This window comes from Dendropsophus ebraccatus, chromosome 4 (assembly GCF_027789765.1).
Source record: "Dendropsophus ebraccatus isolate aDenEbr1 chromosome 4, aDenEbr1.pat, whole genome shotgun sequence".
Lineage (NCBI taxonomy): Eukaryota > Metazoa > Chordata > Amphibia > Anura > Hylidae > Dendropsophus > Dendropsophus ebraccatus.
In genome coordinates this window covers 55,863,077-55,888,179 of record NC_091457.1, presented here as the reverse complement: position 1 = coordinate 55,888,179, position 25,103 = coordinate 55,863,077, and the positions used below count along the sequence as shown (strand labels likewise).

The following is a 25,103-nucleotide window of genomic DNA, read 5'->3' as shown; positions in this document are numbered from 1 at the left end:
TGACCCCAATGCAGCATGAGGCTATGTTCACACTGAGAAATCAGGGCGGATCACCTGCCATGGATTCCGCATCTATGCCCGTGCCATAGACTCCATTCTATGCACGGGTGGATTCTGCAGTCTAACGAATGAACAGGTTCTATGGCACGGGCTGTCTATCCGCAGCAGGTGATCCGGACAGATTCCTCTGTGTAAAAATCTAAGGGCCCTATTCCACCGGACGATTATCGTTCGCATAATCGTTAACGACTAACGATCTCAAACGACTGCTATTGCGAAAGACCTGAAAACGTTCACTCATTTCCATGGAACGATAATCGTTACTTATGATCGTATTTGCGATCGTTTTTCTTTGCTATTGCGTTCGTATCTACTGCGAACGACCGAACGACGTATTATTCAATGCGAACGTTTTGCGAATGAGCAACGATAAAAATAGATCCAGGTCTTATAAAGCGATCAATGATTTCTCGTACAGTCGCTAATCGTTAACTGCATTTCAACCGAACGATTATCGTTTAGATTCGAATGATTTAACAATAATCTGAACGTTAATCGTCCGGTGGAATAGGGCCCTTAGGCATTCTGTATAACAAATGGCGCATGGTAAATAAGGGAGTAGGCTTTTACACGATTTGTGTTGGGAACCAAAAGCTTCAAGTTATGCCTTAACTAACATGGCTTCCTTTCCTTTCTCCACGCTACCCTCTTGGCTTGTTGGAGATGGCAGATTGCTTTATAAAAAGCAAAGTTCATGAAAAGCAGGTTTAATGCATTTTACAAAAAATACGCAACCATGTGTCTATACAGCTGGATAAGCAAGCAGCCATGGCTATTGACCCTGCAGACCCTTTTTAATCTACATTCTTTATTACAGTGTTTGTATGCATACATTGATTTATTGGTGTATATTGATCTATTAAAGGACAACTCCCACAAAAATTTTTTTTTGCTCATTTAACACACATTACAAAGTTATGTAACTTTGTAATGTGGTTAAATACCCGGCCTGGCCCCCTTCCCCCACTTTCGGACCCCCGACCCCCCACCCCGGAAGTTAAGGAATGTATACATTACCTATTACGATCGTCACGGTCCTCTTCTCCGGGGCAGCATCTGGTGACGACGACGTCAGAGCCGAGGGGCGGTCCGGGTCTTCTTCCTCCTCGGCGTCTTCATGCAAAGTGAATGGGGATGAAAAGGCTGCTGGTGCACATGCGCACCAGCAGCCTTTTCATTGGCTGGAGCGCATCACATGGCTTCCAGCTTGCTCAGCCCTGATTGGCTGAGCTTGCTGGAAGCCATGTGATGCGCTCCAGCCAATGAAAAGGCTGCCGGTGCGCAAGCGCACTGGCAGCCTTTTCCATCCCCTGGACCCGGAAGTCGGAGACATCGCTGGATGGCGGACGGCGGCGACGGAGAGGCGGACGGCGGGCGAATCGAGTGGCGATCGTCACCGGAGAGATGGTGAGTATGGTGTCTGTGTGTGTCTGTGTTTTGGTTTTTTTTGGGGTCCCGCGGGAGTTGTCCTTTAATACTCTATATTCATCAACAATTTAACACAATTCCAGAACACTGATGTAAGTGAACTGTTGACTGTCCTGGGCCAAATAGTGAGGCAGAAAACTGAGCACCGGGAATAGGTACAAGGCTGGCAGTGCCACACCTTATAGTACAATAGTCAGGGTCATGAGAAAAGCATGAACACAAGACAATGAGTTCCATGGTAAACCAAACAGAAACCACAGAGCAACTGCCCATCTCCATAAAGAGCAAGCAGAAACCAGTGCCTGGTCTACCTGGGACCAGTATACTGGTGCAGTGTATTGGTAGTGATCACAAGGGTAGGCTCCTTACTGAGGGTTAAACCAGATAGTAGCTATAGAAACAACATGAGTCACAACCAGTACTGTACATTCCTATACACAGTGTACAGGAGGAAGATCTAACTGGTGTAATTATAGCATTCTGCTGCAGACTTGTCACTCAGATACGCCTTCAGGTGTCATATTTTATCATAGGTACAATGAAGAAGAATTTCAGATTAGGAGGAGAAAGAAAAAGAAGGAAGCATCTCTATAAAGAGACTGTAGCTCTATATTACAAAGGCAGTCTCTTTATTTTGAACTTGCTGCCCTCTACCCATTATTATTGGCAATTATAAGGGGCTCACAGGATAAAGACTCTTAAGCAAAAGGGATTTGTCAAAAAGTACAATGCATTGTGCCATTACACAGATTGTGATAGATGGTCTTCTCATTTACAAGGGTTAAAAGAAAAAGCAATTTAACCCTTACACAAGCATGTTGTCAGGATTAGGCATGGTAGAATCCAACAGGTCTGATCCTTTGTGGATTGTTGGCAGGCAATAGTATAATGTGAGCCACTTCAGCCAAAGAATAGCTAAGCAGGCATTTTTTTTTTTTTTTTTTTTAAATGTACCTGGACTTTAACTCCTTAGTGCTGCAGCTAGTTTGGTCCTTAAACCAAGCTCATTTTTCAAAATCTGACCTGATTGTTTTTTCGGCACATATGGTACTTTATGTTAGTGTCAAAATGTGGTCACTACTTTGTGTGTTTTTTGTGAAAAACATCAAAATATGAAAAATTCTAAAAATCAGCATTTTCTGAACTTTGAAATTCTCTGCTTCTAAAAAAAGGAAGTCATAGCACATAAATTAGTTACTAAGTCCCATTACCAATATGTCTTCTTCATTCTGGCATAATTTGGTACACATACTGGCATAATTTGGTACACATATTTTACTTTAGGGTGTTACGGGGCTTAGAAATTTATCAGCAAATTATCAGATTTTTGTGAAAGTTTCCAAAACTGATTTTTTTAGGGACCAGTTCTTTTTATGAATAAATTTAGGAGGCTTGTATCATAGAAACCCCCATAAGTGACCCCATTTTTTGGAAACTAGACACCTTGAAGAATTAATCTAAAGGTATAAAAAGCATTTTGACCCTACAGCGGCTGGAGGAAAGTATTTACAATTAGGCCGTAAAAAAAAATGGAAAATTTAAATTTTCCAATAATATATCCATTTAGATTAAAGTTTCTCATTTTGAAAAGGAACATGAGAGAAAAAGCACCCAAAAATTTGTAAAGCAAGGTTCTCTTGAGTAAAAAGGTACCCCATATGTGGGCATAAACCACTGTATGGGCACACAGCAGGGCTCAGAAGGGAAGGAGCGCCTATTAGCTTTTTCAATGCAGATTTTTCTGAAGAAGTTTCTGAGCGCCAGGTGCGTTTGCAGTGCCCCTGTAGTGCCAGCGGAGTGAAATGCCCCCATAAGTCACCCCATTTTGGAAAGTACACCCCTCAAAGAACTCATCTTGGGGTGTGGTGAGCATTTTGAAGCCACAGGTATTAGAGGAAAGTATTTAAAACTAGAATGTAAAAATGAAAAATCGAATTTTTCCAGTAATATGTTGGTTTAGTTTGAAAGGTCTCAATTTTACAAGGAACTCTCATGAGTACAACGGTACCCCATATGTGGGCATAAACCACTGTATGGGCACACAGCAGGCCTCAGAAGGGAAGTAGCGCCAATCATCAATTTCAGTGCAGATTTTGCTGAAGAAGTTTCTGAGCGCCAGGTGCGTTTGCAGTGCCAACGGAGTGAAACCCCCCCCATAAGTCAACTCATTTTGGAAAGTGCACCCCTCAAAGAATTCATCTTGGGGTAGGATGAGCATTTTGACCCCCCAAAGTATTAGAGAAAAGTATTCAAAATTAGACAGTAAAAATTAAAAACTAGAATTTTTCCAATATGTTTGTTTAGTTTGAAATTTCTCAAGGAACAAGAGAGTAAATTCACCCCAAAATCTGTAACGCAGGTTCTCCTGAGTACAACGGTACCCCATATGTGGGCATAAACCACTGTATGGGCACACAGCGGGCCTCAGAAGGGAAGGAGCGCCAATTAGCAATTTCAGTGCAGATTTTGCTGAAGAAGTTTCTGAGCGCCAGGTGCATTTGCAGTGCCCCTGTAGTGCCAGCGGAGTGACCCCCCCCCCCCCTAAAAGTAACCCCATTTTGGAAAGTGCACCCCTCAAAGAATTCATCTTGGGGTGCGGTGACCATTTTGACCCCACAGGTATTAGAGGAAAGTATTCAAAATTGGCCAGTAAAAATGAAAAACTAGAATATGTTCTTTTAATTAGAAATTTCTTTATTTCCCGAGAAACAGGAGAAAAAAAAAGGCACCCTTAAATCTGGAACGCATGTTCTCCTGAGTACAACGATACCCCATATGTGGGCATAAACCACTGTATGGGCACACAGCAGGGCTCAGAAGGGAAGGATCGTCAATTTGCTAGAGCAAAACTGCAGCTTGTAATAGTTATTAGAATAGCGCAGTTACTAAAATACAATAAAATAAATGAGGATACGGGTAATGTGGGGTGGTTATGGACAGTCTGGGGTGGTTACGGGCAACCTGGAGTGGTTAAGACCAATCCGCGGTGGTTAAGAACAACCTGCGGTGGTCACGGGCAATGTGCGTTGCTTACAGACAATCTGGGGTGGTCACAGGCAACCTGCGGTGGGTTTGAACAACATGGGGTGTTTGCAGACAATCTGCGGGGGCTACGGACAGTCTGGGGTGGTTACGGTTAAGTGTAAGTGGTGGGGGGGGACAGGGGGGGGCACGCTATCACTTTTTATCCCCCGTCACCAATGATTAATGGTGACAGGGGATAAAAAGTGCTTCCCTGCACTGGGTACAAGCGATCAGCGGTATATTGTATATACCACTGATCGCTTGTTTCGGGACCACACAGGATGGTCCCCAATCACTGATTTTTTTTTTTTTTTCTTCATCACTGTGAACAGACATAGTCTGCTCACAGTAATGGGGGCGACCATCTTGGATGTGATGGCCACCTGGGGGAGAGGAGGGTTAGTGATTCCCTACTAGGGGGGCTGATCTGGGTTCTGGGGGACATGTTTTTCATCTTCCCTTGCTAGGATTCACAGTGGGGGGAGATGAAAGCATGCAGCGGCGTTATAATGTTAATAGCAGCAATCGCTGGTATGGGGGTTGGCCGGGACGGACCCCACACACTGCCCCGACCCCTCAGCTACCTCCAGTAGCTGGGGGGACGGGGTGGGGGTCTTGCCGCCGCTACCTTATTCTCTGCCATCGCCGTAAAAAGCTGATGGCAGCAGAATAAGGCCCATTAGTGACCACCGTAGAAAGCCGTATCGGCGGTCACTAAGGGGTTAATGTAACAGGTTAATAGACGGGGTCATTACGGACGGGTCTATACCAAATGTGTACTTTACTTATAGGGGATCATTTATAAAGAAGGATAGGGATTGTGTATATTTATTTATTAATTTTATTTGTTTATTTAATTTATTTGTTTTAATTAATTATTTATGTGTGTATTTATTTATTTGTGTGTGTTTGTTTTTTTACTTAACTTTTTCAGTTGTATATATAATGCATTACAGCACATGAAGTGTGCTGCAATGCATTATATAGTGAATGAGCTATCAGATATACAGCTGACAGCTCATTCAAAACGATCGGGTCCCTGCTTCAGTGCAGGGACCTGATCGTTATATACCATAGTGACCCAGACGCACCGGGAAGCGTCTGGGTTAATATGGTAACCCCACCCGGAGTCGCAGGATTGCTACCACGGCTCCGGGAAGGGGGGAGTGCAGCACGGGGGCAGGGGAGGGCAGCACGGATCGGATTGGGGGGGGGGGGGGAAATACAGTGAGGGGCCGGATCAGAAAGGGGGATGAGCTGAGTACGGGGAGGGGGCCGGATCATGGAGGGGAGGGGGAGAAGAGCACGGGGAGGATGACAGCAGTGGCGGCGGGAGGAGGCAACGTGCTGCAGCCTCCTCCCAACGCCGATCAGCAGGAGACTTCGGATCTTCCCATAGACTCTGCGGTCGCATCGACCGCCGGCGTTTATGGGGTTAACTGTCCGGGGGGGAACACGGCTCCCCTCCGGGCAGTGGCAGCAGGAGGAGGCTGTGTGACACAGCTTCCTCCTGCCGCCCGATCTCATCTAGGGACAGTGGGGGGAGGCAGGGAAAGCATGACGTCCAGGGACGTCATGATGCCTTCTGGCACTGCTTTTCATGACGTCCCTGGACGTCATATTGGGGAAAGGGGTTAAAAAACATTTCAGAATACCACTTTTTATAGCACTTATTATTCAGGCCTACAGAGCTGCTAGCAAGCATGTCCAAGTGATTCTCTCAGCATAAACATTAGGGGCATCCTTCCATATTGGTTCCTTTTTAATTTTTTTTCAAATGGCCTCAAGGTCAGCCAGTAGGAATGGGCATTGAACAGGCAGCACAAAAGATCCAGTCAGTACGAAGAAGCGTACAACGAACAAACGGCTGATTGCTGGGACTAGGATCGCTCACACGGGCCCATAGGCAGTGGCTGATATTGTGAATAAGTTTAAAAGGACCTACCTCACCTCTCTTTGCGCTATGGTGAAGAGGTGTGGTGCCTGGTAGAGTGCCTCCAGTGACAAAGGAGATGGGATCCCACCACAGAAACTTTAATACAGCCAAGTGGAGAAACTGCAAAGCTGAAAATCGAGAATTTCAATTTAAACATTTGCTTCTGTATATAGTAACATAGTTAATAAAGTTGAACGACGACAAGAGTCTATCAGGTTCAACCTAGAGAAACCCTACCGGGTTGATCCAGAGGAAGGCAAAAACCCCTATGAGGAAGATGAAAATTGCCCTATCACAAGGAGAAAATTCCTTCCCGACTCCAATGGCAACCAGAATAATCCCTGGATCACGTATCACCAGAAAGCTAATGCCCATAACTTGTAATATTATATTTCTCAAGAAAAGCATCCAGGCCTCCCTTGAACATAATTAATAAATCAGCCATGACAACATCATGTGGCAGAGAGTTCCATAGTCTCACTGCTCTTACAGTAAAGAATCCACATCTGTGCTGATGGTGAAACCTTCTTTCCTCTAGATGTAGAGGCAGTTACTAGAATTTTAACAAGCAGAATTGTAGTATAAAGCATGAAGGAAAGACAAAGCAGCAACCTAAGCCTACATTGAGACATAAAGTGCCCGAACAGAGTGAATAAAAAAAAAAAAAAAAAAACTTTAGCTTCAACAATAAAAGAACATAACCTTTCCAGGGAGCAGAGATCTATTAGAGGCATCTGGATGTTCCATTTCCTTTTGAATTAGATTTTCGAAAGAAAGTCCCTTTTAATCTCCTTGACAGAGTGGTCAGCAAAAAGATGGGACACAATGAGGGCAGAGAATTAAAAGAATGCAAATGTGGTGCTCGGCAAATGTACCCACACAGCACTGCGAGAACAGTGGAGCTCATTCACTAGTTCCTATATAGAGAGTCAGCATATGGAATGGAGATCAAAGTCCCTAAGCCCAGGATTTCAGGCTCCGACTTGAACCTGCCTGCTTTGAAGACAACAAATCTTTCATACAAGCTGTACACAAAAGGTGAATAAAGGTTACTGAAGTTATACACAAAATTAGACTTGGAAATGAAGGTTGGCCTTCCATCCTGAAATAACCCAGCCAATCCTAACAGCTCGCCCCTTAATGGAGCTGCAGACAGGACGACCATACATTTCTATTTACCACCAAAAGTAACCACCAAATATAACCTGGCCCCATCAGTGGTGAAGTCAAAACAGAGAGAAGTAAATTTGGAAGACTGATGTGACTCTGGGAGTTGCCCCTCACACTTGTAACTACCATTCCTTTTTCTCCACTAGGTAGAGTATGGGTAATTAATGTTGGGGGTTGTTTGGAAAATTTTTCAAACCATGAAAGAGTAGAAGAATGGAAAAATATTAAGAAGACAAGAAAATATTAGCATGTGAACAATAACAGAAAGTGGCAATATATACAGAAGTGGAGAACTATGTATAGGGACTGGTGGTATCATGTAATCCTGGTATGAAAGTACCTGGAGCCCTGGATGGCAGTCTGCCATTTGAGTGGTGGACGAAGGCTGATATGTAGTGTCCCGGGATGGGTGGTCTTGTGTCACCTAGGTAAAAGGTAACTCAAAAAGGTCACACACAAAGAAGATGAAGCTGCTGTCAGCATTTTCACCACTTGGTGTCCCACCACTGTCTGTTTGTATGAGCACAGCAGCAGTGTGACGGGTTAGCTTGTACACTGTTTGTTCAGTTTCGGACCAATCGCAGGTGCCACACACAGATCTTAGCCCGGTCAATCCTATAGGTCTTTTTTAGTGGATGGTGGGAAGAGAGACAGACTAAAGAGTTCCTGCTGCAGTGAAACCTGGGCGATGGCCCAGGCCAGGGACCTAAGCCACAGTCAATTCTAAGAAAGATATTTCTGATGATGCAGTGCTAAACCGAAAAGGAGGGATGCTTAGGGTGCTTCTGCACTGAGATCTGACACATTTTTAAAGCCAAAGCCAGGAAAAGACTATATTTATCTGTCAGATAAATCTTTTTGTGTTAAGGCACCCTTACCAGAGGCAAAGAACTGATCTTACTGATCAAGACAAAGTGTAGAAAGCTGAAGTATCTTACTGGTTTTGTACTGCTATCCTGGGAAGCGGTAAACCCAGAGGTAAAGGCCTGGGGCTCACATTACCCAACTTTCTTGGACTGGTTGGGCATAAGACGAGCATTATTCTTCTCTACTATTCTCCACACTAATCCCGGCACAGTACATTACTACATTGGACAGGGCCCCAAAGACTGTTTCCATACCTACTTATAAACTCTTCTACCTCTGTAGTCACTGCTGTCACCTGCCCCTGTCAAGATCTGTGTTCTGCTACTGTATAGCATTGAAGTGTTCCAGTAAAGTTCATTCCTGGTTAAGTGCTGAACTCTTTACTATTTTTGTTGCTGCACCTGCACCCACACCTAGTGCTAACCCTTCAAGTGCCGATGCCCATGTGTCCTGGGCTAGGTAAAACCACTCCTGCCCACTGTGACCAAAGTGCCCCAGTACAAACAACAGAGCCCATCTGTTGCATAACATCCTCAGCACCCCAGGCCACGGCAGATGGGGAACCAGGATGGGAGAGCAGTGCTCGGCATCATATATGTTGGGCCTACTCTCGGTGAATGGAAGAAATAAGTCGGGTGTCACCAGGAGAGACAGGCTCTGAAGTAGGGGGCCTTGTTTCTTTAGGGTAAAAACAGAGTAAGAATGAATAAATGATTGCAATCAGGAGTGAGTGCTTGGGAATCACCAGTGATTATATTGGTTATAATACACAATAAAAGATATGAAATATATATTGCTTAGTGAATATACTTGAGTAATAAGTGCCATATCGTTAGAACATATAGGTGGAATGGTTCCGGTAGGAATTGACGAGATAGGTACGTACATACGAAGGGGCGTTTGGAGGAACATCGCTCTAAAGGAAATTAAGAACTGTGTGAATAATGGTTATTTGAGTAAAATTAGCTGAAATATGGCTACGCCACATAGATGGAGGGGATTGTCCCCAATTGTGAAATATGAACTTTAGATTTCTTAAATTTAAATTATTGGAGTAGGGTTAAATTGTACTGGGGGGTATATTGTTAATGTGACTATTTGTGTGGGGGGGGGGGGGGGAGGGGCACAGGGGCTCCTTGAGCTAAGAGGTGCCCTCCACATTACCACAAAACACTTCAAGAGGAGTCCATAGTGTCTTGAGGAGTCTAACCGTTTCTGTTAGGTGCTTCTAAAAGTTGTGCAAGGTCTTCATCAGTGGTGTTGCTAGAGATCAGTAGAAATAAGAAATGCTCCTGTAATAGGTTGTCTTAGCAATATATACAGGTCTGACTGAGTTGGGGGATGTCACCCTATAAATAAGCTTGGCATGCACACTGGAGCTCTCAGCCTGAAGACCTGTTCACACCACATTATTTCATCCTGTTGAAAGGCGCTGTTTTTCCCCCCCACCAAGATACATAATGTTGAGAGGAGTGTATGTAGAGGGATCTAGAGCTGGTCCCATGCCATACCCAACGGGTTCCGGCTCCTATCTTCAGCTGATACCTACCATCAGTGACAGGCATCGGAATGATCTCCAAAATGACTCATTTAACCCCCCAAATGCTGCTATCAATGGCAACTGTGGCATCTAAACGGTTATCCGGAAGATGCTGCTCCTGTAAGGACTCAAACCAAGGCTCCTGGAAAGGAGGTTTCACCACTGCCACAGACAGGGATACTTTACTGTAAGGGTGGTATTACACGGAACGATAATCGGCCGAATTGGCCCGATTCGGCCGATTATCGCTCCGTGTAATAAATGCAACGATCATCGGCTGATCGTTGATATAGGTTAGAACCTATTTTCGTCGGGCGCCGACCGCGCACCGCTGCGTGTAATAGCGGTGCGTGGCCGGCGACTAACGATATACATTACCCATCCACGTTCCAGGGCTGCTCCTGCCGTCCGCTTCTCCCTGCGTCCCGCGCGCGCTCTAGCGTCACAGAGGCCTGTCAGCTGATAGGCCGCTCAGCCAATCACAGGCCGCGGCGGTCCCGGCCTGTGATTGGCTGAGCGGCCTACCAGCTGACAGGCTGCTGTGACGCTAGAGAGCGCGCGGGACCCCCGGGAGAAGCGGACGCAGGAGCAGCCCTGGAACGTGGATGGGTAATGTATGCCAGTTTAGCAAGGGCTGCAAGGACATCGGTAACGATGTCCTTGCAGCTCTTGTCAAACGATTATCGGCCGTGTAATAGGTCCAGTAAACGAGCAACGATCTAGCAGATCGCTGCTCGTTTACAGGTATTATCGGGCCCTGCTCGGCCCGTGTAATACCACCCTAAGAGCAGCCACACTATGGATCTCTCTGCCACATGATGTTGTCAAGGCTTACTTGCTAAACAAGTTCAATGGAGGCCTGAATGCTTAAAAAAAATATAATATCATGAGTTATGGGTATTGGAATTCATGTGATAGGACGCTGATCCAGGGATTTATTCTGATTGCCATAGTGGAGTCGGGAATTAACTTTTCTCCCTGTAATAGGGCAATAGGCAAAAACTCTTATGTGGTGAATGCCATTCTCCATTGGATCAACATAGTAGGGTTATATGTTAAACTTGATGGACAGTGTGCCCTTATCTTTTTTCAACCTTATTAACTATATAAAAAAAAACTAAAATCCTTTCAGATTAATAATGAAAACAATCTGGTGAAAAAATTATATTCCTATTTGGGTACTAGCCTTTAAACCAAAGAAGAAAATAAGTGATTTAATAGGAGTAAACCAAATGGGTGTTTAAGCTACTTACATCTTATAATCCTTAAAGACACAGTGATAAGCTACAGTGACCAGACAGTATGAGATAGAGTACATACAATCTGGATTCAAAACATCCTTATAAATCATTCCTTTATTTTCCCTCTGAAAAACAATACAGTCAACTTCTTCCAAATCTGACATGACTGATAAAGGGAACAGGTCATAAATTGTATATAACTTTTTAGGCTCACACTGAATTTTTGCTCAGTATATTGCAACCAAAACAAAGAGTGGACTAAAAACACAGAAAGGCCATGTTCACAAACTGTTGAAATTTAGTAGATGGCAGCCATTTAATGGCAAATAACAGACATTATTTCAAACGGCGGCCGCTGTTTTAAAATAACATTTATTTGCGGTTAAATGAAGGGAATCGGTCACTGGGTTTATTCCACCTTATATGAGAGCAGCATAAACTAGCGACAGAAATGCTGAACAGATTGGTGTGTTACTTACATCATTTTGTTCAGATGTTCTCCTAATACAGGGGAATAGAATTCTTGACACACCCCTCACCCAACCCTCCAGCTGCTGATTGATAGTTGAATGCTTACATACAAAATTGATAGATAACTGCCAATCAGCAGCTGTGGGCGGAGTCTGCTTCATTTAAATAGTGAGGACTACTAGGCTCACCCACATAATGAAGAGGACTACTTATGATCCATGTTATTCAGGAGGATCTCTCTGAATCAGCTGCACAGAACAATGTAAGTGATAAATGCATATGTGGTGACCCCAGGATGTTGTGTCAGAGGAGCGGCTGGTCACTTGCTAGATGGTGAAGTGTGACGCCACTCCGGTGGTGGTTGGCAGAGATACAGCCCGACCTTAAGATGTTACTTTGTGACACCAGTGCCGATTAGGCACAGGTGTGATGGCACGCCTGCTTTTATTTTAGAAGGCCAGTAGTACCCTTCTCCCCTGTGGACAGTATCCTGCCAGGTTGCTACTAGGTCCCTTGGGATAATATGACCGTGGGCCGGAGTGGTGTAGTGACCCTCCTGGACTATCGGAACTGTCACCCACAGAAAGGGGAAGTGTCCCAAGACTGTAGTGTACACTGTGTCGGTGTGGGGTGAAGAATCACAAAGTCTCTTTACCATAAATAAGCTGTTTTTTACTTGAGAAGTACTTGTGTGCAGCAAGTTATACAGCTTTACTTTGACAGTATAGGTTTCTCTTGAGAAAGCACTTGATAATATTTGTAGACGAATACTTGACAATACAGCAACCAGATCTGTGATCGGAATGTAGTAGAGGGTATAGTCATGTGAACAGAGTAGCGTGCTGAGAGATACAAAGAATCAGAGTAGCAGAGAGGAGGATGTCATGAGAGTCTCAACCCAAGTAGTACTGTCCTCTGCTGGGATGTTGGAGGATGAGCTAGAAGAATATTTAGAAGAGAATACTTGTGACTGTGTATTGACCTTTGGGTCTTCACACCACCTTATGCCCACCAGTGTCGGCTGAACCGTCCTATGAGGGTGACAAGGCCCCAGACCTTGTTACCTGGTATGAGCGGAATGCTGAGGATTCCCTGCTGACAACCGCGCTGCGAGATAGAGTTCCTAGGCTCTTAGCAACTTTGCTCCATCCGGATCAGTTCCTAGCCTACTGCTTTCTGTAGATACCGCCCAGCTCTGTGACTCTCCTAGTCCACTGGGTGGGTTGAGGTTTGTTTCTGACTTGTTTTCTTCTGTGGAGGTATTTAACACTGCATAGTGTTGTGTAGCGTTACTAAGTAGAAACTGTTAACTGTGTCTTGTCTTGCTTCCTACCCATACAGGGTTCTTGCTAAGACTGACCTTCAAGGAAGAGGGACCTGGCAGAGGGCCAGGGCCCAGAGAGGACTACTATAGAGAGCTGTCTAGCTTGCTTCCTTCCTCTGCAATGTCCAACACAAAAGACTCATGCACTTCCTCTACCCATGTGACTTCCTTCCTCAGCGTATGTAAAGTGCACTGTGAGTGGGTGAAGAGTGCAATAGAAGTAAAGAGAGAGATTATTCCTATAAGTTCACAGATCCAAGTGACACACAAATAAACAATAACCTTTTATGTACTTAGATGCTGCACGGATGAAGTATGTAATCTAATACAGCGACATCTAGTGGTAAAACTTTATCATTACCTTCATCACCACACATATACAATAAGTACAGACTTTTACGAAGGGTGTAACCAACAGCAAAACCCGTGGTGAGACATCACACATACGTTATAAAAAAAAAAAAAGAAAAAAAAAAAAGGGACCTTGTACAGACATAAAACAGTTCTCACCACCTTCCAGTGCAGGTGACCAGCATTCAAACCATGCTCCTATAGTGTTATACTGATGGAGCAATCTGTAGATATTTAATTTTAACCAGCACTTGTGCCATATTTTTCCTCAAGCCAAACCAGATTATATGCACGCATGCATGCACCTTTTTCCAGAGCATGCGTATAGAGGAGATGAAGCAAAGACTTCATCACCTCAATTCACTGCGTTTGCCAACAGTGATGGGCCAGTAGGACCTCTTACTTCATCATCTGCCAACAAACCTGCAGAGGTTTACCATGCAATCCTGCTTAGGCCAAAATCCATCATCACACACCAGATGTTCCCAACGTACCCTGTGAGCCATATTCAACTTTCAGTAATAGTTGAAAACCATTTTTGGCTCAGAATCTGACAGAAGAAATATTACATGTGCAGAAACAAGAAATCATTTCACATTAGTATTACACCACTCAAAATTGACAGCATTTGATAGATATGATATGTCTGCAATAATGTAAACTGCTAGTGTATATGGTGCCAAATCCTATGATTAGCCACACAATATAGGGTCACACGCCACTGGACAGTAAGGGTATGTTCACACTGAGTAAAACAGTGCCTGTCTCAGTGTGCCATAGCCTGTCTATGGGAGAGCGTGAGCGAGCTCCTCTGCAGACAAGTCACTTCTTCAAGTGGAGAGTGGCGGCAGAGGAGGAGCGCTTGCTCTCTCATTCACTCACGTCAGGAAACTGAGCGTGGCGATCTATTTGCTTAGTGTGAGCATACCCTAAGAGAGAAATGCAGTATTACAAGCGGCCACTAAAATGAATGAAGAAAGCAATGTGTACTGGGTCAGCACTCAGTAGAATGAAGAGCCATGTCTCCTGGCTTGATTGCCTAAACGGTTGAGCACGGAGAGACTTCTCCTGGACTCCGGGGTATCATATGCAAGAAGAAGAAAAAGATCCTCTCCAGCTCATGTAGTTTTCAATGCTTTTATTGGATATACATTAAACACTGACGCGTTTCGGACCCCACTGGGTCCTTAGTCATGGTTTTTCTGCAATGAATCCTGCAGTCTGCATACAATCCAAATCGCGGACAGGTAAAGTAATTACTTAATAAAACATCCTGTAGGGGGTATATGAACGGCGCCAGGCAAGCCACCGGCTATTGTATATCCAATAAAAGCATTGAAAACTACATTAGCTGGAGAGGATCTTTTTATCTTCTTACTAAAATGAATGGCTGCCTATGTAACACATGTATGGACCAGGTCTGCCAAAAGAGGTGTGCCGAGCAGAGCGCCCACTACTGTTACACTACTGCTAACAGCTTATGACAAGGGATTGTCAAGAGACCTTGCCCACTTAATGGCACAAAAAAAGAATGTACAGTAGACCACATGGTGGACTACACAATGTTAAGTTAATACAGTGAATTATGAAATATTCTATTCCATACAACAGTTCAACGCTTTAGAAACGTCCCAAAATATATTTTGCTAGGTTTATTTATATCCTGCCCAAGATGATATTGGGCAAAAAACTAAAACAAAAAAATGTGTACCCTTTAGCTATAAGCACCACTCCATTCTGGTTACAGAACTGCTTACATAGCAAAACTGTAGGATAAAGATCATTAGATCACAGATAGATATCTGCTGCACAACTCAACCATATCTAGGAAACAACTACGGAGAGGTCTCTCCCTCAGGAACTTTTCTAGTTCAAGCTGGAAGACCCCTTTAAAATAAACATATGCCATAAAACACACAAAACCTCATTACCCTTTCATGTAAAAGCTAATGCTGCATGGACCAAGCTTGATCTCCCAACCACAAATGTTTACTTACCTTGGGTCTTCCTGCACCACAACACCACACTGGTCTTAATAGGATTTCATTTCTCGCTCTGATAGGTCCCAGTTTGCCATTTCCTAGAGCACGGGACTTGCTAAAACATGAAAACTGATGCAATATTGTTTTTTGTTTGTTTTTTTTATTCTCCCACCCTAAAGTCACTCCCTGCCTGAGTACAGATATTTCGTAAGCATGGCACTGGAGCTTACCACTGTGATAACGCTTAGAGTTGCTCACCTCTGTCACAGACCCTGCTGTTCTTACTTTGTGCTGTGGAATGAGTTGAAGGATACAAAGACTGCCATGGGCTGTGGAATCTTCTGAGATACAGCTGGCACAGGAACTGCCCCGACGGGTTTTAAAAGGACACAAAGTCAGCTCTGAGTGCTTTCCTTATACCCACACAGTACAAGCTGTGGATAACTATGCATCCCTTCCCACAGAAATGACCATACCCCACTCCCTCCCTAGCTCAAACTGAACAAAAATGATGAGCACACTGGCAAAAGACGACCTGAAAAGAAGCTGCCAAACCCTCCTTGGTTTTGAATTGCACTGGAATACAGAAAATACACATTTTCTTGGCTCATCCCTAAATGGATCCACTGTCCAGCAGCCGATTCTGTCACTGCAGGATGCTGCAACCATTCCAGAATATAACAGGATATACTGTGTATTCAGTAAAGTCAGCAACAGGAGTGGAAAAGACGGGAAGGTTTCAAGACAAAACTGATTGTTTTGCACTGCACCAAAGGCAATGCAAGGCACCATCCACAAAAGAGTTAATGTGGTAAAATATTGGGGGGGTTCAAGTTTCAATGTGGGATTTTCTAAAGTGTTTTAACCTTTACAGAAGCAGCACCACCTGACCAGAATCCTTCTTTGCCCAGCATACCCCTCCCTGAAATCTTTCACTCACTTTAGGCAGAAATATCTTGCAGCTAAATAGGTCATATTACTGCAGGAGCATTAACATCCAGGCTGCTGCCCATTCCTCCTGCAGACAGTCACTGCTCCCAATGCAACAGGGTACAACCTACTACGGATATTCACTTCCAATGCCCAAAACCCTCCCCCCAATGTCAAGGTTGTAATAGAGAGCCTTACCTGGCCCGAGAAGTGGAGTGCGGCTGCAGACGGGGGAACGCGAGGGTAAACACTGCCTCAGGAGCCTTTGGTCTGTCTGGCAAACAAGTAGGTTGGAAAATTTCAATCTGTGTTGGCACAGAGCAGCAACGCTGTGTGGGGGGGCTGTGCTCAGACACGGCTTGAATTAATCTACGTAACGCAGGAATATGCCAGAGCGTCCGCAGACCGCATACACTGGAGGAGCCCCCTTTGAATTTGTTAAGGCATCGCAGGGCTAAACTGGACAGAACAAGCTTTGTTCTGAAGGAAAAAAAAAATGGAATCGATGGGAGGTGGTGTGGTGGGAGCGATTGTGCCCAACCAGGCTTACTGTGCACACAGCTGAACACTACTTTATAATAGATACCCACATACATAGACAAGGACTAAGCTGTAGGATCCCAAGAGTGATACAAACAGAATTTTACACACAATACAATTACTAAAAAGTCACCATACTACATGCACTCAAAACTATTGCTATTAGCCTGTAAAGAACCTACATGCGTGGTATTTAAACTGCATCAGCTGAAATTTTTTTTAATATTTAGGAAAAATCGCTTTTTATGGATCATTACAGGGAAACTAACAGCAGGTTAGAAAACTGTATCCTGCCATCATGTTCCCTTTGTGCACTGGACACTTAGGGTGAAGGTAATTTTCTTACCTTATTCCTCAGTTTTTGGGAAATCTTTACTTTAAACACTATGCAAATGAGATGGTGTGGTACACTCCCCCCTCCTAATGAACATTCATCTGGCACTCTAAGCGTTGGAGTGAAATCACTGCGTAGGGCTGCCCCAATATTCCAATATTAATTACAACGGACAGGCCCCCCCCTTCCAGTGCAACAAACCGCCTCAGCCTTTGGCAGCAGCTTGGTACACAAACTGCAGATGAAAGATTACCTTTAAAGTGTATGTACCAGCAAAAGTTTTCAGTGCTATCCGAGTGGTGCTGCTGCTGCGCTGATTCTAACTGTGCCCTTCATTATTTGTACCACTGCCCAAGATATCCTACTTTTGTTAAAGGGGTATTTCACTCAGGTAAAATGCATGTTAAACCATCCCTGCTCCTGGAGACAAAAAATTTCTTCCATACTGTGATCTTTTCAGTCTCCCTCCCCCAGTTCAGAGTCTGCTGCCTTGTGCAGAAGACCCAGAAAACTGTGTGTGAAGGCCCTATTCCATGGAACGATTATCGTCCGTATTCGACCGATATCGGCCGCTATGGAGGATAATCGTCCCGTGGAATAGAGTGCAACGATCAGCCGAAATTGTTCATGTCGGCTGATCGTTGCAGTCGCTTGTTTTTCAACATGTTGAAAAACAAGCGACTGATATAGCAGCGATCTGCTGCCGTCGCTCCGTTGAATAGGAGCATCGGCAGCAGACCGCTGCTGTATCCTATGGGCTGCCCGGACGATCAGCGATCACCCAGGCAGCCCCCCCGCTGCCCCTCGCGCACTCACCCGCTCGCTGCAGCCGCGTTGAATAGCGGCGGCAGCGAGAGGGAAACGAGAAGAAAACGAGCGCTGAGAGCACTCGTTTGCTCTTCTAAACTCCCCGTGGAATAGGGCTTTAAGCTGTTACTCTGAACCCTCCCCCCCACCTTTCCAAGACTGCTCTTGTAAACAGCTCCCTGGCGGGCTGATTCTGCACTATTTAAGTTGGGCTGTTCGAATAGAGCAAAGTATAGTAGTGGAGGGGTCCAGACAAAAGTCTTGGCTAAAAGTGGGTAGTTTGGGAACTACTGGCCTTTGGCATTCTGCATACAAGAAATAGTACAATGTAGCCCTTGGGAACATAAAAAGTGACATTTTATTAAACATAGGCTTTTATTTCCTGTCCAAGGACGGAACACTTTATAAATGGGGTGTGGATAACTTTTGATCCTGCACTAAACTTCATTAGGTCAAGTCCTGTGGAATGCTAATATTATACAACAGTGAGTCACAGAGAAAGTCAAATAAGCTTGTGATATTATCAGAGTTATTAACAGTGTCCAGAAAAAAAAAAATCTAAATCAGGTCACCAGTAAAGAACTGGAGGCCAGAGAGGGAATCTTCATTTTAGTGACCAACCTAGAGCTCCCATCAATATTTCTATCTGGTCCCCACCAGCCCATCTCGCTGCGGCCAGGGCCCCCCACCAGCCCATTTTGCTGCGGCCAGGGCCCCCACCAACCCATCTCGCTGCGGCCAGGGCCCCCCACCAACCCATCTCGCTGCGGCCAGGGCCCCCCACCAACCCATCTCGCTGCGGCCAGGGCCCCCCACCAACCCATCTAGCCGCGGCCAGGGCCCCCCACCAGCCCATCTAGCCACAATGAGGAGGAGGAAAAAGTCACTAGGTCACATTTTTCAAGATTCACATTTACTGAGGTTTTTAACCAAGATAAAATTAGTCACACACCTAAAGTGAAAACTAGCATAACAAGTTAAACAACCTAATAGGAAACTTGCACAAAACACAAAGTGAACATAAATGTGTATAAATCCTTCCGAGAAACAGGAACAGGTCCTGGCTAGAACCAGACACTTTGATTCATACATTGCAGAATAGTTATCACTACCCCATCTATAATTCCAGATTATCTCGTAGTATTGGTGCCATAAAGCAACTCTCAGATCAACAGAATTTCTGCACTACTACAAGTCATTTAAATATGTAACTTCAGGTCTGGTGGCGGACACATCACTATGAAGATTTTCAGAAGTGACGGCCAGAGATATACCAGGAGGAAGAAGTGGTCCAGTAACCCAGGCAACCGTTATAATGCCAGAAGTTCCTCCAATGCACTGACATACACAGAAGGTATCTAAAACAGGGTTGTCCCAGGCCTCATTCATACATAAGTAAATTTTTGTCTATTTGCAGATATAACCTATTCATTCCATTTGTGCAGCAATCTGCATCGCAAAATACAACAGGCATGCCCTAGTGTGGCCTGTATTCACGGCACAAAATGCCTACAGTGTATGAAGGAGTTGTACAGACAGGTTGGGGTTGGTCGCGGGTGCATATCCATAGTAGGCTAAGGAGAGGGCTATGGGCTATGTTTGGACCACTCCTAAAATAGTATGTTAATACTAGAGAGGGTTAATTTTCCAGTTCTGCCAAGGGAAACACCCAGCACTCTTTGGTTGACAGCACAATGGGAGTTGTAGTTCCTGCAAAACAGAAACAGGCAAAGTGTCCCCACTACTGTGCAAGTGGTCAACCAGCAGGTAGCCCATGCCACTTCCCTATTTACCTTGCAGAAAGAGGATACAAGATCTTTCTGATCAGTGTGGGTCAGACTACTAGTTCTGGGTACAGATTATGATGCTACCCATTGTGTGAAGAACTACTACAACATAGCCCTAGTGACAGTCACTGGAATAGAGTGATGCTGCAGTTCCCTGCAGACACATATACCAAAGGTCTCATCTTAGATGGGAATACAACTTTAAGACCTCCATGCCTCCACTGTCATAACAGTATAAGGCAAAATGTCACTAACGGATAAACCACAATCATGCCATAGTTGTCTTGGCAGGGAAGGTGTATGGAAACTTGAAAATATGGTTCTATGCCACTTCGGGGGGGGGGGGGGGGCATAAAAATTCCCTAAGGATCCAAACTACAGGCATACTTGTAGACCCCATGGCTATAAAAGCCTCATAAATTTTCTGCACTCTATTGTTTCCTGTTGTCAACAATTTCAGGAGGCTGACAGCAGTGTGTTTTATATTCTATGGACAGTATTCCAGAAGATATGCCATATGTAATACTGCAGTTCTGCCGATGAAACCAGCATCTGACAGTAAATTCCACTGGTAAAGAGTTGTCTATCTGGGGTCTTGAGATTTGGACTGTCACTTTTGTTTAAAGGGATTGTTTGTGATGAAAACCCCTAACATGGGCCAAGTAAGAATTCCTGAAGGAACCTTGAGCCCCTTTAGTAATCATACACACAAGACTGATGCGACAATGAATTCAACAGTTCAACCACAGATGCAGGGCCCCTTAATCCAAGGCTAGGCAATACCTTCACTGAACTGGTCACAATTCTGCACCATTTTTAGGTTCACACCTGTAGCTCTTCCTAAGCTTGTCGCATTTGTCAGAAAACCAGATGATCAGTATGCTTATATATAGCATTTGTTTCAACAGGCAGAACATAGCCTTATGGTGCGTTTACACGTAACAATCATCGTGCGAATTTGTGCGATAACGATCAAATTCAAACGATCATCGTACGTGTAAACGTAGCGAACGATCAAACGGCGAACGAGAAATCATTCAATTTGATCTTTCAACATGTTCTCAAATTGTTGTTCGTAAAAAAAATTCGCAGATCGTTCCGTGTAAACAGTCGTCGCTAAAGTCCGGCCGCCCACAGCCCGGCCCCCCGCCCATCCGCAGCCCCCTGTGCTGGCCCGATCGCCACCCCCGCCCCGGCCACGAGCATACCTTACCTGCTTGGCGTAGCGGGTGTTCGAAATTCCCATCTCCCCTCTTCAGTGCATTGATTGGTTGAAGAGGGGAGCGGGGAATTTCAAACAGCTCCTCTTCAGCCAATCAGTGCTGCCGTGCATTGATTGGCTGAAGAGGGGAGCGGGGAATTTCAAACAGCTCCTCTTCAGCCAATCAGTGCTGAAGAGGAGCTGTTTGAAATTCCCGGCTCCCCTCTTCAGCCAATCAATGCACTGAAGAGGGGAGTCGGGAATTTCGAACACCCGCTACGCCGAGCAGGTAAGGTATGCTCGTGGCCGGGGCGGCGGGGGCTATGGGAGCGGTGGCGGAGGTGGCGATCGGGATGGCGGGGGTGGCGATCGGGGCGGCGCAGGGGGCTGCGGATGAGCAGCGGGCCGGGCTGCGAGCAGGCGATCTTAAAACGATCGCAAAACGATTTTTCCGTACGATATATCATACCGTCTAAGCGCTGATCGTTATTTAAAAAAAAAAAATGATACTCCGACATCGTTAATCGTGCGATCGGGCCAATTATCGTCCCGTGTAAACGTAGCATTAGACTCTGTTCACACCAACATCATGGCTCCATTACAATAGATGCCATGACAGTGAGGGCCCATTGAACGGCACAACAAGTGAGCCTGGCAGACCTCACTGACATATAATGGGGTTCATAGGGTTCTGTTGTGCTGTACAGGAAGAATAGTGCAGCATACCACACATTCTTGGAGTGCAAGACAGATTCACAAGGGCACATGTATATGACATATGACATCACCTGTGTATACACAGCAGCTATAAAATGTGATAAAAAAAACATAAACTTACACACAACATGCTGCAATCTATATACTCAGCTGATAGCACTGAAATAACCCCATCAAGGAAGAAAAAAATCCATTCAGAAAAATTTATGGGCATTGCTGCATCTACAATGCATTAAATGCATCAGCTTGTCAGAACCCACAAGGAACACAAAAAGCAATATTAGCTCCCTCCACCCATAACCCTGCTGTGGGTAACCATTTGCCCTGTTAATGACACCCCACAGCACTCCCTGTCCTCTAAGGAAACCCATGTGGAGTAGCTTAGATGTCATTTTGGTTATCAGGTTATTATTTACCAAGATTAAACCTTTATAAAGCACTCATTTTCAACCAGTGGCATTCCAACTGTAGCAAAACTACAACTCCCAGCATTACCTGACCGCCTGCAACTGGTTTTGTACCAGCTCAAGAGCCACCAGTTGAAGTCAACAGGTTTAAAGTGACTGTACCACCAGGCCCAGGCTGAAGCACTGGAGGCGGCCGACCCACCCCCAGTGGGAAGAAACCCTAGCCCCTCCATGACGTGACTCCATTAGAATCAATGGAACCCTATCATAGAGGGGCAGGGGTTTCTTCCCACTTAGGGTGGGTCGGCCCTCCTCCAGTGCTTCAGCCTAGGCCAGGTGGTACAGTCACTTTAAAGGTCCTATGGTTGTGGTGTACGACAGGGATTCATTGCAAAGCAATGGGAATTCTGGTATCATGATGCTCTGCCCCCTAATCCATACACTAGACATAGCATAGCATATAAGTTTTGCCTGGAGTGTTCATTCAACAATTGCTAGTGTAATGCCATTGCCTATATACAGTATATCTCTTCCCCTGACATTTCCTTTTGGGGGAGAATAAAAAGCCCCCTTCAACTGGAGGTTTCAAATTGCTTCCTACCACACTATATGGACGCTTTTAAGGGTTTTCTGATTCAATGCCTAATCTGGTAAGGTTCACCCATCACCATTAAAATCATCTGTTTGCCAGAACCACATCACCAGCGTACAAAAAAAACGACCTGGAAGCAGAAGAAGCTCTGTACAGGTGTATTGGCCATGTTGGCGCATAGCAGCTGATCCCCAGTGATGTGAATGGAAGCTGAGATGCAGTAAACCAGCACAACCACTATCTGAAGTACCCTGTGTATACAGGTGCCACGGCTTGTAATCGCTACTAGATGTTGGACCCCCACTAATCAGATACAGAGCACCTATCCTAAAGAGATATATATAATCCTAAAAAACCTCAAACCTTTAAAACCGGTCAGCTTTTTTTTTAGCCATGGCCACCAACAGTTTATGGTGTAAGCGATTAGACTGTCGTAGCAAACAGGAGAGTGGGTTATGTTGAATTTCTATATACCCAATCAGCACCCAATGAATAATCCGTGCCAACACCTTTCCCACCCTAATGGAATAAACAGAACATTACACAGATCAACTATCCATATTTCCTTTCACAATGAAAGGATAAGCTGGAATCAAACACTTAAGGCCATGCCTATATGGGGAAAGCATTACCTCTAGCGTCTACTCCTTATGCCACACCTAAGGTCACCGATCCATTGCTCATCAGGGTGGATTCACACACAGCAGATTATTGCAGAAATTTCTGTGGCTCAAAGAGGTTTTCCTATCTTGCAAAGTTATCCCAGATGCAGCGAGTAGAGGACAACTATCTGATCACAAGGATCCAACCACAACCAATGGTGCCCCAGTGATCTCAATAACAGGGATCCTAGTTGGTGCTCCATTCATTCTCTATGGGAGTCAGATGAATGCTGTACTCCACTATCTCCAGCAGCTCCCACCCACTGCGCCATTCACTCAGATCCCCATCTGTGAGATTGGAGGGGCACCACCAGCTGGACCCCCTCACCAGCAGATAACTATCCAACTCATCCAATTTGTTCAAACAATTTTAAAAGAAAAGCAATTCTATTCATATACACAGGGCTGTTTAAGCAAGTTACATGCACATAAGTGGGACACTGGAAGAATCTGCTGTGTGTGAACACAGCCTTCCATCTACTTACAGGATGAGACCCCTATAAGTAGCATTATAGCAGATGGCACTGCATCCATATATATATATATATATATATATATATATATATATATATATATATATATATATTATATATATACACACACCCATCATACAGCAGGGCGCTTGCCTCAGGGGGAATATCCCAATGTTAACCAAGTTGCAATTCTCCAGCCAATAAAACACATAAAAGATACAATATACATATGTACACTATAACTTACACACAGGCCACAGGTCATTGCTATTGTCTCCCAGCATCCCCCTATGTTCCTTAGTGGGGGCTTGTCACACATAGCACTGTATAGCCTCCCATGCATCCACCAGAGCCCACAGCCGTACAGGGCGCCCTGCAGCCGTTCACTGCGCCTTCTCACGCGCCGGGTTTCGCCCGCTTCCCCGGTTGCGTCACGTCGCCAGCACAGCGCCCCTCACCCCCACCTGAGGAACGAGGCGCTGCTCACCTGTGGTCGCCGTGTAGCTCGGCCTGTGCCCGCCGTGTGCGGCTATAGCTGTGGTACAGAGCGCCGCTCGTCCCCTCGTCTCCCCGCAGTGTCCCTGGCTCCGTCCTGCCCCCGTATACAATCCGCAGGGAGCCCTCCCTTCCCCGGTAATTAATAAGCTCCGCCTCCCTGTGGAGCTGCTGCTGCTTCCCTCATTGCCTCACAGCCAGTGGAGCTGGGGAGTGGGATGTATCACCTGTCCTTATAGGAGATCAGCTCTTCTCACCGCATTGTGCCCTAAGCTGTGGCTCTCTAGACGCTGCAGAACTACAACTCCCATCATGCCCTGACAGGCTTCCATGTAGCTTTGCAAGAGCTCGAAAACCACAAGATTAAAACCCTGCCCTACAGGTACCGTACAGCAGATAGAAGTCAGTGCATGATGGGAGTTGTAGTTTTACAAAATCTAAGGAGACATGGGGATAACTATTCTAGAGGTATCCTAAAGGGAAGACAGGCAGGGCATAATAGGAGAAGAAGCCTAAAGTTAGCTTGATGCTAAAGGCAGTCAGGGCATGATGGGAGTTGTAGTTTTTTGATAGCTGGAAAGGCAGGAATGGGTAACGCTGCCCTACAGCCATGGATTGTGGAATGACAGGGCATGAATGGCTGGCAGGGCATGATACCAGTTGTAGCTTTGCAAGAACTAGAGTAACTACAGGTACCATATTACATGGCACGATAGCAAGGGGGAAGCGGCATGTTATTTCTTAGGGCGGACAGCGGAATCTGC

The 25,103-nt window shown here is 45.1% G+C and overlaps 1 protein-coding gene across 11 annotated transcripts in view; it reads right to left on the bottom strand.

Annotated features, from left to right (window-relative positions):
• The window catches only part of PACSIN3 (protein kinase C and casein kinase substrate in neurons 3), a 68,731-nt gene extending 44,322 nt beyond the window's left edge, over positions 1 to 24,409 (bottom strand). For 5 of the 11 annotated variants that reach the window (XM_069965856.1, XM_069965854.1, XM_069965865.1 and 2 more), the window contains exon 1: positions 24,332 to 24,409. The gene's annotated coding sequence lies outside the window, so the exon portion shown is untranslated. Of the gene's footprint in view, positions 1 to 6,457; positions 6,577 to 16,522; positions 16,648 to 24,091; positions 24,280 to 24,331 lie in introns of those variants that run through there. The other 6 variants (XM_069965855.1, XM_069965857.1, XM_069965858.1 and 3 more) reach the window with 6 other exon arrangements.
• Between the last annotated feature and the right edge of the window lie 694 nt (positions 24,410 to 25,103).